The sequence below is a fragment of the Papaver somniferum genome, chromosome 7, assembly GCF_003573695.1.
Source record: "Papaver somniferum cultivar HN1 chromosome 7, ASM357369v1, whole genome shotgun sequence".
Classification (NCBI taxonomy): Eukaryota; Viridiplantae; Streptophyta; class Magnoliopsida; order Ranunculales; family Papaveraceae; genus Papaver; species Papaver somniferum.
Window position 1 is genome coordinate 188,401,030 of NC_039364.1, and position 17,680 is coordinate 188,418,709.

The 17,680-nt window shown below is 36.6% G+C and overlaps 1 long non-coding RNA gene and 1 other non-coding gene across 2 annotated transcripts; both read left to right on the forward strand.

The window, feature by feature from the left end:
• Positions 1 to 4,369: 4,369 nt before the first annotated feature.
• Positions 4,370 to 7,213, forward strand: LOC113299218. The gene is made up of 4 exons (XR_003334747.1): positions 4,370 to 5,527; positions 5,658 to 5,753; positions 5,908 to 6,347; positions 6,744 to 7,213. It is a non-coding gene; the product is annotated as an uncharacterized LOC113299218 (long non-coding RNA).
• On the forward strand, positions 5,237 to 5,331 carry LOC113300838. Its single transcript, XR_003335949.1, has one exon. It is a non-coding gene; the product is annotated as a small nucleolar RNA snR60/Z15/Z230/Z193/J17 (small nucleolar RNA).
• Positions 7,214 to 17,680: the final 10,467 nt, after the last annotated feature.

Sequence of the window (17,680 nt, forward strand, 5' to 3'; positions counted from 1 at the left end):
CAACAACCTATTTTAGTATATCGTTCGTGCAAGATGCAAATTTTAGTAAAGCAGTGGAACTAAAGCACAACAATTAACGATAAAAATGCTTACGTCAACAAAGGATAGTGCATCTACAAAATGGTACCAATCCAACTCTTACTTGTTTGCAATTTCACTAACAATAGTGATTATAACACAAGAGTTGACGCTTCAGAAACTTGTTCGTTTTTTCAAAACACCTGCAAAAACAAGCAAAGTTCATTATTCAAAAATCAAAACTTGATTCTCTAAACCCGTGAACAACTCACGTAAATTTTACTATGTGAACATCCACTATTTTTTCAGAATTGGACAGGCATTTGTTTCAAAATTGTGAAAGCTCACATAAAGAAATTATTTCATCATAGATGATTGTCTATTTTCAATGGTTATTCGAAAAATCAAAATTTGATTTTTAGAAGAAAAAAAAACGTGAAACTCACGTAAATTTTAAAAAATAAATAAATTGCGTGAACAAGTCACATAAATAAATAAATAAATAAATATATATATATATATATATAAAAGAATTCTCTCGGACGAGCATCCGCCTTTGAAACGAGAGTCTATTTTATTTTTGTGAAAGCTCACATATTAAAAATAAAATTTTATTTTCATGAAAGTTCATAGACAAAATTTTCTTCACTACAATTAGACCATGTCTATTAAAAAATATAATATATAATATATATATTATATTAAGGATTATTGTTCGTTTCTTAAACTAACAGACGGACAAACGTTGGTTTCTTAAAGCAAACTTTTAATGAAAACAAATCATGAACAGTAAAAAAAAAATTGCTTACCTTGGTCGGCAGGAGTTGGTCGGAATTTCGACGGACGGTGATCGGCTCTGGCGAGGAAAAAAAATATTCTGTTGATTCGAACGTGAATAAAAAAAGTGCCTCTTCCCTTTTATAACAATTTCATTTTAATTATAAACAAGGATTCCTTTTGGGTCGGGCCCGTAAATGCTAAGCTGATCAAACTTGGAGTTCAACCACCCAAATCAACGGTGCCTCATCTCTCCACACTCACTGTACGACGCTCTATCATATCGCCAGAGTTATAATTCAAGTTATTGCTCGCGCGTGACATCCTTGGAGAAAATCGAGAATTCTAGTAATATCTTTTACGACTAAGTTAAATTGCTTATTTCGTTTATAATCAGGAAAATCACCATCCAGTGCTTACTGTGGAACATGACTGTCCGTCACTAAGCAGGGGACTTAATGTTGATGGTGGATTTTCGACAAAAGCTAATATCATAAAATCATGATGTTGCATATTTCTGACACGGCTTCAGACACGTATGTGAAACTCATATTTTATGAATTCGTGAAATCTCATTTCATAATCTCTGACTGAGTGTACACCCTCTCAGAGCATGCATGAATGTGTGATCCTTAAAGCCTCTCAACTGAACTTTCAATACTTCGCATATTTCATCAACACTTCTGTATAGAACCGATAGTGATTGGACGGCTCCTAGACATATTGCATGCTAGTATAGAGCGTTAATGTCTTCGGGATGTCTCAATGTTCCCTGACTATACATAATTAATATTCAAAACGAGTATGATATCTCTACCATCTCATACCTCGATTCTCGAATAAACATAACACTCCTAGACATATTTCATGCTAGTATAGAGCCATTCAAAAATTAATTCTAACGCAACATTCAACAATTGAATTCTTATAAAATAATTTATTTCATATCATTACTCCGTATCATGGATTTTCCCAGCTGAATTCCATGGATTAGTAATAGATATTCACTTTTCGGGCATTTAGGCCAGCACCGAGTAAGCCCCGAGAAAATGGTGCGAGTGTACATAACAATAACGCACGAACGAGCACCCAAATGTACATAAGTGAGCACCCAAATGCATAAACGAGCATTCAAAAAAATGGACGGAAGAGGAAACCTAAGCAAAATAGGAAAGGAAAATAATAATAAAAAATAAAAGAGAGACACGCATGGGACAGGGCCCACCGGCCGGTCCCACGCTCCCCTTTTATTTTTTATCTTTAATTTTTTATTTTTCTCATCTCATGAAAACACCCTTGTTTTAGCAAACTTCCTCGTTTGAGTAAAACTCATAGTTTCTCCATATTTCCTCACACGATGAAAAATAATAATATAAAATAGGAAAGAGCATCACGGGACCGGGCACACTGGCCGGCCGTGCCCGGTCCCATGCCTTCCTAATTCCTTATTTTATTATTATTTCTTCTCTCACACTACAAGAAAACTTGGCTTTAGCGACTATTTTCTTATCAACTACAGTTAGTGGAGCTCTTCAACAACAAATTTTTGTAACTACAAACAGCTCTGGTTAGCTGAAATCTCTAACCACCAGTTTTCCAGCAACTATGGTAGTTGAAATTCTTTAGCAACAATAGTTTAACAACCGAAATATCATATATGTTGTTATAAGCCTCCAGGCACCATGACTAGGTAACCAAAATATACCCTAGAAGGCATAAACGTTTTTTCACTCGTCTTTCCCACCAAAATAATTTGTTGGTAAACACCTAAACCAACTATCAAGTTGTTGGCGTTATTGGTATCTTTCAGCGACGAGGGTTTGGCAACTACAAAATACAACAGAAGGTAAATAGTTCAACCCACTATGTGTAGCAGCCAAGTTAATCTGTTGGTGGACACTTATATCAACTCCTCAGTTCATTATTGTGGTTAGTAGCTTTCAACCACCATGATATGACGGCTACTAAGGTTGAGGGCTTATTAATCCTGACATTAACGTCCCAAACGTTCCTTATTTTGTGCATGGTGTCTACTATGTAGCTACGGAACGTCTCAAACATTCCTTATTTTGTGCATGGTGTCTATTATGTAGCTACGGAAAATATGAGATTCAATTCCATATGGAGTTAGATTGGTGCATGAATCTAAATTTCTAAGTTCTATTCGTACATAATTAGAACGAATTGATAGTCGTATAAGCATAAGATGGATGGTTAATTATACTATATATAAAGAAACAAGGTTGAAACATGTGTGCAGAGAAAGTAAGGCTTGAATTCCTAGATGCATATATATAAATACCGACGTTGATAAACTAATTTTCTTTTTAATCAGTAAGTTGTAGATATGTTAGACTCGACTTCCTCAAAGATGTGATACAATCACGTCAACATATTGATGAACTAAAGCAAAATATGTCGATTCCTAGCTTCAACTATCTGTTTAAGGCAAAGGCATTGAAATTAATCAGCTAACAATTTAGGCTTCTAACTACCACGGATGCTTGACATACAAGGTGAAAGTAATTTCCTACCTATTACTCAAGATTAAATCATGCGTTTCATTCGAAACTTTATTTAGAACAAGAAAATTATACTAAAAAGTTTAATTTCATCTCCGTCCAATGCAAAAGATTTTTAGAATATACCAAAAACTGAAATGAAACCTAACTATGTTGTTTAACAGGTTGAGATGCTAATATCCTTGAGTATTATTTGAAATCTGCAGTAGCACTTGACATTATATCTCCTTTGAATCACTGAATACATATTCTTATTATATATGAGTTTAGAAATATTTCGATCTAATTGGACGCGCTTAGAGATTAGGATATTGATGGACATTGACTTAAATAGAAGTACAACAACGAACATAAACAAGCAAGTCGAAGGTGCATGATGGGTCTTAAGTACAATCTCGAGCAGGTCCAGGAATATTATGAGAAATTTATCCATCACATAGGAAATTGAGAAAGATTTAAGGTTTAAATCGAATGAAATTGATGGTTGACTAGTGAATTTGAGTAACATCGAGGAATAATGAGCGATTGATTGGATTCAAGAGATACTGAGACACTGGGTAAAATTGACTGATAAGAACGTTGATTCTGAAACAAAGTCATCTGATTTTAGATTTCATTCGAACTCGTTGAGTATATATATTTTAGTATTACATAATGTGATTCAACGATTTTTTTAGTTCGACTCCATAATTCGTTAGTGTTGAAGTTTATTTTTTCTTGTCAATTATAGATTTTACTAGGTTAATATCCAATACTTGAAGACTTTTTTTGGATAACATCCAAAATTTGAAGACTTATTTGATGATGTATTTTAGTATACCGCAGGTTGATAATAACGCGAATATACGGGTTCATTTTAGCCAAAAAAAGAATAACACACTTGTCTCAATCCGTATGAAACTCCCAAATCAAATATCTACCGTCCAAATATTTAGTTAATCGTATGGATGTGCTCTATCCACCATTCTACTAGAGTTTTACCACTTCACTTCACTTCGCTTTTCCTTTTCTTCTTCTCTCTCTCTTTCTCCTTTCTTGCTTTTGCTCTGGAATGGTCCACCGCTTCAATAAAAAATGCAGCCACCTGAATCCTTTTTCTATCTCAGAAAACTGAAGCTGAGAAGCGATTCATAAATTTTTGTCTTGATGCTCCGATCTAGGATAAGTTTCTTTCCCTTATCTCTTTAGATCTGTTTCGCATGTCGTTGGATCCTAAAGTTTTAACATAACTTTGAGAAATCTGATTGTTTGTTTTGGGTTATTGAAACAGGATATTGAAGAGAGGGAGAAAGTTGTGCATCTAACTGATATCAACTCTATGGGAGAAATTTGAAAAACCCCCGATCCGAAAAGACCCATTTCTGTATTTTAATTTCCTTGATCTCATATGGTTTATCTCGGTATTTTATGATTTTATGTTTTTTTTTTTGAATTCCTTGATCTCGAATTCTTTCTCTCAGTATTTTCATCCACTTTCTCAACTAGGGTTTCAAAATTAGATTTGATTGTTTTGTTCGATCATTCTGTTTGTTTTTGTTCGGCATAAAAACAGAAGTAATTGGGAGGTATTGACAATGACGATACTGTAATTGCGTCGTTCGTGGCTGTTAATCATGGCCATGACGACCACTATATATATATATCACTACCCATATTCTGAGTTAATTCCCTAAATCATCTCTTTATTTCTTTGATTTTGATTTTTGTATTTTTATCTGATTTAGGGTTTTGATAATACTTGTTTGAAATTTATTAAGGGGCTTATGATTAAAGAAATTACAGACAAGCATATGGCTGAATCTATGTTATGTTGATAAATCTAATCTTCTCTATGAAGCCTCTTTTCAGTTAGTAGTTTTTTTTTCTGTTACTTTTTGATTTTTTGGATGTTGGTATTGTTTTGTATTTGATGACGGAGGAGTATTGAAGTGATGATTGTTGCGTGGTTCAGACGAGATTCGTCTCTGATTAATTTAAAAAAAATTTGATCTTTCGCTCCTATATGATTACTTCTTCCTGAATGTAAACAGAAATTAGTCTCTGGAGATGGTAAGTAATCTTTGTGTTTCATAGTTTCACTGAGATGTTGGACAGTTATGTGTAAAGGTGTCCGTGGTCTTTAGGATTTGGAAAAGAAGATGGAAAGAAGTTTTCCTTGTGGGTGTGAAGTGATTATCCCTTCACAGTGAAGACGGGGCATACCACCAAAAGTAAGCAGGGGAATGCTATTTGACTGACTAATTTATCGAATGCAGTTGTTAGTTGATTCTATTTTAGTATCTTGGTTTAGTCATGGTTTAGTCATTTCTGTTTTTAAGTTGGTCGTGATGTTTGTCTTAGGAATTTAGTGAACAAAGGGATGCGGATGACGTAAGATTATTCTTAGATGGTCATGATGTCGGTGGCATTCGAATTACAGTTGAATTTGCAAAAGGGGTAAGGTTTTGAAGCTATATTCTTGATCAATTTAATTGTGATGTAAAAAGTTAGTTTTATGTAACATCTCAGATGCTAATATACTGGATTATTGGTCCTGTGGCCAAAGTAGCTAACTTATTTTTGTCAATTGCATTCATGGGGCCACACAAAGGTGGAGGTGGAAATGGTAGGATCTTGTGGAGGAGAGAGTACCTAAGTAGAGGTCCTCCTCCTGGATCTGGCCGTTGCTTCAACTATGGTCTTGATGGTCACTCAGCTCGTGATTGTAAAGCTGGAGACTGGATGAATAAGTGTTAACTGCTGTGGAGATAAAGGCCACATCGAAAGAAACTGCCTGAATAGTTCAAAAAGCCTCAAGTATCTGCGAAGTCTTTCTAATCTGTTCTCTGAGCTTATATGTGTACAATGATGTGGAACAAACTCCTGTGGTGGCTGTACCAAGTGCTCAAGTGATTGGGAATGCTTTCGTGGAGAAGTACTATCACATCCTTCACCAATCTCCGGAGCTGGTTTACTGGTTCTATCAGGATTTGAGTGTTTTCAGTCTGACCAGGGCCAGATGGTTTTATGTCAACAGTGTCAACCATGGATGTAAGTTGTCTAAGACCTAAGTTAGCTCAATTACTGATCAAAATGCACGTGGAATGGTGACTTAACCTAGATCGAGTGGTGGATTCTGAAGCCTTGTTTAATTGCATTTGTTGCTATCTCTTTACTATCCTGTCTAATTAGCTAGTAACCAAATATAATATCTATGGTTTAGCAATAAGAAAGAAATATGGAGGATTATTGGAGACTGTTTATTGGTTCTTAACTTGCCGGTGAGAAGGCCAATCGCTAGTGCTCGAAGGACAATCAAAATTTGAGTTACTCTAGTTTATAGGAGAAGACATCTCTTAATCAGTGCTGATGCTTTTCACTTCCTACTTCTGCTGTTTTATTGCTGTGATTCTCAATTGGCTGACTTGAAATGTCGCTTTTGACCAGGACATAAATCAGAAAATCCTGTCGTTAAACTCCATAGATTACGGCAGAGTTAAAACTACAGATGCTCAATACTCTCACAAGGATGGGATAAGTGTTCAGGTAACAAGATGTTTAACTGGGAAGGACAAGTAGGAAGGAAGTTCACAGTCAGTTTTCCTTGCGCCACAGGAAAAGGGTTACTATGTTCAGAACGATGTTTTTAGGTATCGTGACGGGGGTCAAGTGCTGAAGCTCGTGCCCATATTGGTTAATGGAACAAGTGAAAGCATAACACAGGCAGCTCAAGAACTTGGTTGGTCTCATTCTTTTATTATTCTTTCTGCTTTTCTGTTACTGTAATGGGACTTGAGTATTGTTTTTCTTTTCAGAACCCTCTCACTTGTTCTGAAAAGGTCAAGAGTTTTTCTTTTAAACTTCTTTGGAGCAAAGTCGTACTTGGCTCATTCAAGCAAAATCGAGAGTTTCAGTCAAGATCAAACTCTTCTAAAAATCCAAAATATTGCTCTAGCGCACGCCAGAAAATATCATAATTCTCAGAATTAAGCCACGAGGAACATGGTGACACCGGAATGCTACCTTGATCGACCAAGGTCGGTCCTTTGGCTTGCAGAATCCGGTTCCACACCTTTTATGATTTTGACCTAATTAATCTTCCACAGTTCATAGTGGGTTCAAACTCTTTCCAAACAACTTGAAATTTGATCAATTGACCATCAGCTGGTCCCACGACCACCAAGGGCCGGTTTCATACCCCTTGGTCGGTCCCTCCTCTTTCCATAATTAGGTTTTTACCACCTAATGCTCAGGCGAGCACTATTTTTTAATACAGATTGAACGAGCATTTAATTATCTTTCATCAACTGTCTACAAAGGACTTTGGTGCATGCTCATTCGAGCACCTGGATAAATCATGGTTGTCTCGTCATCTCATGTAATCGGTCCCTATATCACTCATGGTTGATTTTCAGTAAATCATCCATTGATCAACAATCGGTTAAAATCAGGGTTTCAAACCAAATGCTCTGCAAAGCATAATTCTGAGCAGGTTCAAACACCAATGATTTTATGTTGATCCAGCAATCGACATTTTAATTAATTATACAATATTCAGTCTAGCTACCATTATTTTTAATTAATATTTTATGTGGTCCCGCTACCAATAATTCATTAATCGAGCAATATTTGCACAAATGAGCAATATTTGTTTGGTTCTCTATCAACACTAAATTGCTTAAGTTAGCAAAATACACAATCAACTGGGTTCAGAACTCACTTCTAGCAATATTGATTCAACTATCAACATTTAATTGCTCAACCGAGCAATATTCCTCATATTGATTCAACTATCAACATTCGAGAATTCCACTATCCAGCTATTAATATTTCATTGGTTCATCAACCAATATTTGGTTCGTCAGTCGACCATTATAATCTTTATTCTTCGACAACTCATGACGCAAACAAGTGCTCCACAACATTTCATGTTAAAATTCCATTATCGAGTAATCTCATTGAACGCTCGTCGATTCAAGTTATCAAAACATCATTATTACCTCAACTGGTGAAATGATGTATCATAATCCATCAAGACTCGACTTCTGTGCATTGTTCTTCCTCAACTGGTAAAATGATATTCATCAAGACTCAACGTCTTCCCATTGTTCTGTCTCAACAGACACCTTATGCACAATCCATGAGTCTCAGAGCATACCACATTCATTCATTATGCTCGACTCATCAAGGCTAAGACTCATTGTCTAGTCAAGTCAACAACTGACTAATTAAATACACGTCTACTTAGAAGACTCCACATTCATGAGACATCAATCATGTCACATGGGAGGATATTCACTAGGGTTTTGGTCTGACGGCCTTCGACACGTGTGTACACCCACGATGAGAAATGTGAGTAAGTCGTGCAAGCAGTTGAGGGAGTTAGAAAAGTAGTGGATAGACAATCAACCAAGTCTCCGTACGACGTGGAACTGGTTTAACCATAATTTTCCACTTTTTCACGCCAGCAACCGCCACACTTACTGGGATCAATGTGTCTACTATTCTTGCAATATAAATAAGTTTATGAATCCACGATTGAAACGACAAGAATCATCGTCTAACCAAGAATTCTCATCTGAACAAGAACTCTCAACAGAGCAGAATTCAATCAATCAATCAATCAGAATTTACTCGAACTCAACAGTTCACTAGCAGAAATCTCCAACACATCCACAAGTCCTCGATCATCGTTGATCTCACACACATTTCTCAGCTTCCCACCTACAGATCGACCATCATCCCTCTTTGTGACCGGATTGACTCTGGAACGACCATTTTCTTGGTTTAGGCCGAAGTTCTACAGACTGATCTCTCGAAATCAAAGCACACCCGTGAAATGCATCTGTTTGAAAAGGGTTTAGGCAATTTTCTCATTCAAGGAGTCTCCACCCGTACGCTCGAGTTTCCGCTTTCCTAAAAAACCAGCGAATCGTTTTCACCCAATAATAATGGTTTAAAGGAACAAGTTTATTCCGAGACTAATGCTTTAGAGTTCAACGACACAAAGGTAAGTAAAAACTATCCACCTGATTATAACCTTGAAGAACTAATCAACCATTTAGAAATTACAACTCGTTTAGTTGGAAGAATTGGAATACTAGGAATTCAATTAAGAGGTAATCCAATTCTTAGAATTGAATTCAAATCCAAAAATTTAGCGTTTGGTTGTGGTAATTTAGAAAGCGGGGATCTAACAACCACACCCAATATTTCGTTTGGCAATCTGAATGTAACACCCCAGTTACTTATATGTTAGTGACTAGGCTGCCCTTAGAAGAAACTTGTGTTTGGATAACACAAATAATTTAGGTTAGTATAATATATATTAGGTTAGTTAAATAAAAATAAGAAACCGAGTTCTTGTTCGGCCGAAGAGAAGAAGAAACCGGAAGGAAGAGGGAAAAAGGAAAATCAAAGGAGATTCTAGGATTTGATCTCAAGTCTAAGGAAAGTTTATTCTTGCATTATCATTTATTATTGGTAGTACTAAGTTTCAATTGTTAATCCTCTTAAAAACCTAGGTTAAGAGTTGAATTTTTAAGGTAATGTAGGATCAGAATCTCGCAGCAATAATGCCTCACCGAAATTATTAACAACACAACACGACAATGTCGCAGAACAGCTTCAGAGATGACATGATAAACGACGCCAGATAAATCATGAGAAAAATATGATGGTCCTACGAAAATTAGGGAGTTTGCGAGATTAACATTTGTAAGGTTGCGAGAATATCGCAAGCCATATCCGAAAATAAAGGACAGATTAGCTGTCATCCACTATGTATTTCCCTATAAATAGTCATTCAGTTGTAAAGGAAAAGAGAGAGATCTTTTTGAGTGAGAAGCAAGTAAATAGGAGAGAGAAAATCTAGAGCAGTGGTTATTCTTGATTCCTTTAACTTTTCTTGTAAGATTGTTCAAAGATTCATCAATAAAATTAAGATTGTTAATCCAAAAATGAGTTGAATGTTAATGAAATCATGTGAGGGGTGTAGTGTAGGATTTCCTGCAACTACATAATGACGCTAGAAACAGGGAACTGAAGATTGAAAATTGAAGATTGTTGTTGAGATTGCTCAAATCAAGAAAGTGATTAAACAAATCAGTGAACCAGTTAAAAAAAAATGATTAGAGTCAATGAAGATGACAAAAGATTGGAGTGTAATATGATAAGAAAAACAATGGTTAATGAATTCCATGAAAACATCAAAGGAAGGATACATAAACGAGATTTTGAAGGAAGAAAGGTTATGGCGGTAGAAAAAACATCGCCCTTGAAAGATTGGGAAAAGCAAAAAATCACATTCATGGCAGCAGAAATACCAAAAGAAAATTTGAGCCACACATCTCCATTGGTTATTACAGTACCTATTACACGAAAAGAGAAGGGGACAACAACAAAATCCATGAAAGAATGGATATTGAAAAGAACTTTAGTTGATACAGGAAGTTCAGTGGATATAATATTCTATCATGCGTTCAAAAGAATGGGATTCAAAGATGAAGAAATGTCTTGTTCAACATATCTTGTTCATGGCTTTGGAAAATCCACAACAAAACCTAAAGGAGAAATAGTGGTGCGAATTCCACTAGGAGAGATCGAAACACAAGTAACACTATGCGTAGTGGATATGGAATCACCGTATAACATGCTGTTGGGGAGGCTATGGATACACACAATTAAAGTTGTACCATCAACGTTGCATCAATGCATCAGGTTCCCCATGCCAAATGGAGTAGGTGAAATTAGAGGAGATATTGACAATGCGAAATTATGTTATCAAATTGAAGTAAAACATTATGAAGGACGAGCAAAAAAGCGACAATTTCGCAGAAAAATAGCAAAGGAGTCAAAGAAAGAAGAAAAATTTAGAGTGTACATGATAAGAGCAAAAGAAGGTAAAGGAATACCCGGTGAAATTTCGGAGGAAGGAGATGGACCTGCGAAGATGATAAAAGAGCCAATACCCATGGGAGAACCCAAGGCCAATTACACTGCGGCAGAACCAACAAAAGAAGTAAATGTTGGGACTATAGAAGAACCCCTAATACTGAGGATTGGAAACAAGATGGATGCAGAAGACGAATAAAGAACTGTTAATCTTTTGCGGGAATATAAAGATATTTTCGCGGGGAGCATGGATGAGATACCTGGAATAGATCCGTCAATTGCATGTCATAAGTTGGAGATTAACAAGAATGTGAGACCATTTAAACAGAGAATAAGGAAAATCGCAATGACCTACCATCCTCAAATAGAAGAAGAATTACAGAATATGCTTGAGGCGGGAATTATAAGAGAAGCTAAATACCCAGAGTGGATAGCAAACATGGTTGTTGTTCCAAAGAAAAATAAAGGGATAAGAATTTGCATAGATTTCACTGATTTAAACAAGGCTTGCCCTAAAGATAGTTTTCCATTGCCGGATATTCCTCAAATGGTTGAATCAGAAGCGGGAAATGATAGAGTGTCTTCTTTAGATGGGTACAAAGGTTATAACCAAATCCCTCTCGCTGAAGAAGATCAAGAGCATACTGCTTTTTTTTCGCTCCAAGAGGTTTATACTGTTATACAAAAATGCCGTTTGGTTTGCGAAATGTAGGAGCAATGTATCAAAGAATGGTAGAGAAGGTTTTCGCAAAATGGATACACAAAACATTAGAGGTGTACGTGGATGACATGTTGGTGAAGAGTAAAGAAGCCAAAGATCATGTACAAGATTTGAGGGAGATTTTTGAACAGATGCGGCATCATAACATTAAACTGAACCCTGAAAAATGCATTTTTGGGGTTGCATCGGGAAAATTCTTAGGCTACATTATATCAAAAGAAGGAATACAAGTTGATCCAGAAAAGGTACAAGCAGTTCGTGACATGCCAACACCAGCAACGATAAAGGATGTACAAAAATTGAACGGACTTTTAGCTTCGCTAGGAAGAGTCATTTCGCGATCATCAGACAAATGTAAACATTTTTTCAATACACTCAAGAAGGGTGCGAAATTCAAATGGACTGAAGAATGTGAAAAAGCTTTTCAAGGGATCAAAGAACACCTTATGAATACATCTATTTTACAAAAGGCAGAACCAGGAGAAGAACTATTGATCTATCTTGCGACAACATCACATGCTTTAAGCGCTGTATTATTGCAAACGGACGCAGGAGTGGAAAAGCCCATTTATTACATCAACAAAACATTTAATGTTGCAGAGAGAAATTATTCAAAGATTGAGAAGCTAATTTTATCATTAGTATACGCCGCATTTAAACTTCGCATATATTTTCAAGCACACAAGATAAGGGTGCTAACAAAAATACCAATTGAATCAGTGATGAAGAATTCAAAAAGATCAGGTAGGGTGGAGAGATGGAATGCACAAGTAGGACATTTCGAAATCAAGTATGAAATATTATCTTCACCAAAATCACAAGTTGTCGCAGATTTCTTAGCATAATTTCCTTTAGAAGATGATGAAGCGGTGGAGGAGATGATGGATATAGAAGAAGAACACGGAGATCCAAAAGACTTATTAACAGAACCAAATAGATGGGAGATATTGGTATATGAATCATCAAATGGGGAAGGCAATGGAGTTGGAATTGTTTTAATTTCGCCAGAAGGAGCGAAGATGGCCTTTTCATTCAGATTGGAGTTCGCATCCACTAATAACGAAACGGAATATGAAGTTGTGGTACATGCCTTAAAGTTCGCAATAGAAATGAAATTATAAAATGCCAGGATCACTAGTGATTCGCAGCTAGTTATTCGCCAAATAAAGGGAGAGTACACTACAAATGAACCATCCTTGAAGAAATACAAGAAGCTCGTTGAAGAATTGTCAGCGAAAATCCCAAAGATAAAATGGAGGCACATTTCAAGGAAGGATAACAGACTCGCAGACGCTTTTGCTTTCATCTCAAGCATGATGACAGATCCAACTGCGAGATGCATAAAAATAAAGACACTTCTGTCACCATCAATCAATAAAGAAGATGAAGAAGAGAACGTAATGATGATAGAAGGTGGAGAAGAAGAACAAACGAACAATATCGCAGATTGGAGAACAGAACTTCATGCATATTTGGCGAAAGGAGAAAAACCAAGAAACAGATTGGAAGCACAAGGTAAAAGCCGCGCAACAAATTATGAATTAAGAGATGGGCTGCTATACCGAAAATCCTTTAATGGGCCATCACTCAGATGTTTGACACGAGAAGAAGGAGAAAAGGTGCTAAAAATGTTACATAGTGGGGATGCTGGCAATCATAGCGGGGGAAGATCTTTGGCACTTAGAGCAAAAATGCAAGGCTATTACTGGCCATACATGCACGAAGATGCAAAACAAATATCAAGACGTTGCGAAGACTTTCAGCGGCACAGAAAGAAAATACATGCACCTGGAGCACCATTGTCATCTTCAACCAGTATATGGCCTTTTGGAAAATGGGGCTTAGATATTGTGGGGCCATTTTTACCAGGATCTGGACAAAGAAGATACTTAATAGTCGTAACAGATTATTTCACAAAATGGACAGAAGTAAAGGCAGTACAACATATTCGCGACAAATATATCTTTACATTCATATTCGAAAATATCATTTGCAGATTCGGAATTCCCGCACAGTTGGTATCTGATAATGGGAAACAGTTTGAAGGACAGAACATATAAATGTTACTTAATGCATTTAAGATAAAATGTGGAAAGTCTACTCCTTTATATCCACAAGCTAATGGGCAGGCAGAGGCAACAAACAAAACAATTGCAGATATATTAAAGAAAAAATTAGAAGGACATCATAGAGCATGGTGCGAACAAGTACATAATGCATTATGGGCTTATAACACAACTAGGAGAGAAGCTACTGGAATGTCACCTTTTTGTTTAACATACGGAGTTGAAGCGGTGTTACCAACAGAAGTTGCTGTTCCGACGACAAAGAGAGAAGCTTGGGAGAAAAATCTTAGTGCGGGTTTGATCTTAAGCAAACTTGATGAGTTAGAATAAAAAAGAGAAAGATATTTACACCATATGGAGAATTATCAGCGAAGATTAGCCCGAGAATATAATAAACGTGTTAAAGTACGCGAATTTCAACCAGGAGATTTAGTTCTGCGAGAGAGACCAATATATCAGCGAGAAAATGGTGGAAAGTTAGCGAAAAAATGGGATGGACCTTACATCATTAAGGAGATAGTTGGGACAGGAGCTTATAAATTAATGGATCCAGAAGGTAGAGATATTGGTCATAGACTTGACAGACCATGGAACAGATTGTACTTAAAGAGGTATTATCCATAAGAAGCTTTGAGAAGTTATATATGACGCAACAAAACGATTGCCAATAAACATTCAATGAAAGAATAGTTGCGAGATTATTCACATCAAAACAAGATCATGATATGCGAAACTTTCGCAGAGATAATCAGAGAACAATGACAAAAGAGAAAGGGGCAAACCTTTATGGCGTACACCCTAGTTCGTGAATAAAATTTCGCAAGAGGCAAATGTAAGACCTAAAGTATGTCATATAAGGGGGTACCTGTTGCATGGCTCAGGGAAAGGCTACACCGCCCCCGGAACCTGAGTCATGGAGATTTGGGGTCAATAAAGCCCATCCGGGAGAGGCACCTTGGATTCTCATCTTAAGCATATGACTTAGGTTGGGCGACTAAGGTAATAAGGACTCTCCCAAGGAGCACAAAATCTGATCAAGGCGCCGAGGTACACGGTTGAGTCAAGAGTGCCAGGGGCGTCTGGAGCGTACCTTGCCATTCTTGACAAGTCTTGGCTTATACTGCACTCGGCCCGAAGAAAACCCCAGTTAGGGTGCAGTCTCGTAACCATAATCCCTATAGGTAAAAGGGATAAGAGGCTGCGAAAAAAACTGGTTGTTGTTAAGACCGGATGGGAGGAGCCAACCTTGTATGGTAGAGGTACGCCTCCTTGAAGGGACAACCAGGGGGAAGATAAGGGCGTCACCCTCCATTAGGGAGATGATAAGTGTCTTAAGACGCAAATGTCATGAGGCTTTTTACTCGCAAGGTTATTAAGGCTTGTCATATTTGTGCAACAATCCTGAAAAGGCAATAATACTAAAGAGAAATCTAAGACGAGATCAATGGGTTCTTGCATGAAAGTGCGAAGACGTCCTGCGATTTCGTCGCACGACGATAATGTTATGGGGCTTTATTTTCGCAAGAATTTTTAGGCCTGTCATATTATCACAACAATCCTAAAGAGGCAATAATACAAAAGAAAAAGTTAAAGCAAGATCAATGGGTTTTTGCATGAAAATGTAAGGACGTCCTGCGATTTTGTCGCAATGACAAGAGGTGGCATAATAAGACCTTAAATTAGGAAGGCAAAATAAGACCACATGACAAAACAAAATATTTAAGTATTCATAACAGATCATTTCTCGCAAGAAAGATAATGAGAGGCAAGTATGGGAATCAGTAAACAAGAGGCATTATCTTTCTCGCCAGCAAAATACTAAAAGAGAAAATTAATTCCAAAGTTGGTTGAAGAATATTATTCGCAAGAAATAATAAAGATGAAACAGTTCAAGAAGATAGAACTAGATAAGAAACTCTTCGCCAATGTTCTCATTATCGCCGGCCTTTTCTTCATTTCGATTCTGATCTTCACCAACAATAATTTCTTTGAGAAGGACTTCTTTTTCGCCGCCATCTTGATTATCGCAGGCAATTACTTCTTTAGAAGGGATTTCTTTTTCGCTTCCATCTTGATTAGCACCAGCAGTTGCTTCATTAGAAGAGATCTCTTCTTCATCTTCCAAAAGATTATCCTCTCCACCACTTTCATAATCATAATCACTGTCAGCAGGACGAGGAATTTCATCATCATCTACTTCCAAAGGTTCGATTGATGTAGGAGGAAGAGATTTGGACAATAAAATATCATTCACAAGAACTTCAGCCCGGAGATGAACTTGACGAAGAAGTGCTCTCTGATGATTCCTATCTTGAATATCCTTAAAGTAAGCAAGATAATCAAGTCTTCTTTCTGCTCGGTCGCGAGAACCGGTAAGGACAGAGACGAGTAGTGCATTTTCTTTGCGAATTTTGGCATACTTAGCCTCCAAAACAGAAATGGAGGAATGAAGATTTTTCTCAGACTCTGCGAAAAGTAGAATACAAAATTTCAATAAGATGAAGAACACAAAAAGGTATGACAAAGAAAAGATAGTTAAGGCAGTCAAACTATTATTATTACCTTCCTTTTGCAAAATAAGGTGTTGAATCAAGGACAAACAACTATTCTCCCAACGGTCCATCGCATCATCAAATTTATCTCCAATTAAACCTTTAAGTCGAGACTGAAGATTTTTCTCTTTAGAAATAAGAAAGGCATTTTTCTTCGCAAGTGAAGAATAAGATTCTTCTAATTTGGAATATTGTTCTTTAAGTTGGTTCGCCTTTACACTTAAAGCTATTCTATCTTGAATGAGTGTATCTCTTTCAGCGATGGATGACTCTGTTACTCCTTTAAGTTCATTTCTCAAAGAGCGAAGAGATTGTTCTTGGTCATCACATACTTTCTGAAGGATGCAAAGTTGTTGCGAAGATATCGTCATCTTGTTTAAACAAGTTCGCTTCTCTTGAGATAGAGTTTTATTCTCTTCTGATAAAGTTTTCATCCCTAGATTAGCTTTAGTTAAAGAATAAGAGAGGCGAGATATTTCATTACTTAATAAATTTTGCCTCTGAACTAATTTGGTATTTTCATTGGTAAGATTATTTATATGATCAATAGAATATGAATAGAGGTTATCTAATTGGTTATACTGATCCATCAAAATCTCTTTATCAACACAGACTTATTCAACAACAGATTCAAATTGATATCTCTCCATTATTCGTTTCTAGTTTAAGGATTAACATGCGAAAAAGGGATTTCAAGGACAATTACATATGGAAAGGATAAAATCATTAAAAAGGCAAATTGAATACACAGATAAGGAAACCATACCTCTCAGTTCATTATTCTTCTTGCGAAGATTGTCGCGATCCAACGAAACATTCTGGAGCTTTTGATTTTCGAGACGAAGAGCATTACACTCTAAAGTCATCATTTGGAGATTCTTATTCAAGGTTTCAATCTCTTTTTCAAAAGCTATTTGCTAAGCAGCTCCGTCAGAGCCAAAATAGTTACTCAGAATTTCGAAAACACCAGACTTGACAGGATCAATGGGAGATTTCTTAACATCATCAAGAACCTCAGACAAAACTTTGAAAGCAATATTTAAAGGAAGAGGCTCAGGCAGATAACTGGAAATGATAGAAGATTGGGAAACATTATAAATAGAAGGAGAAGAAGTTTCATTCACAGAAGGATTAATAAGGGGGGGGGGGGGG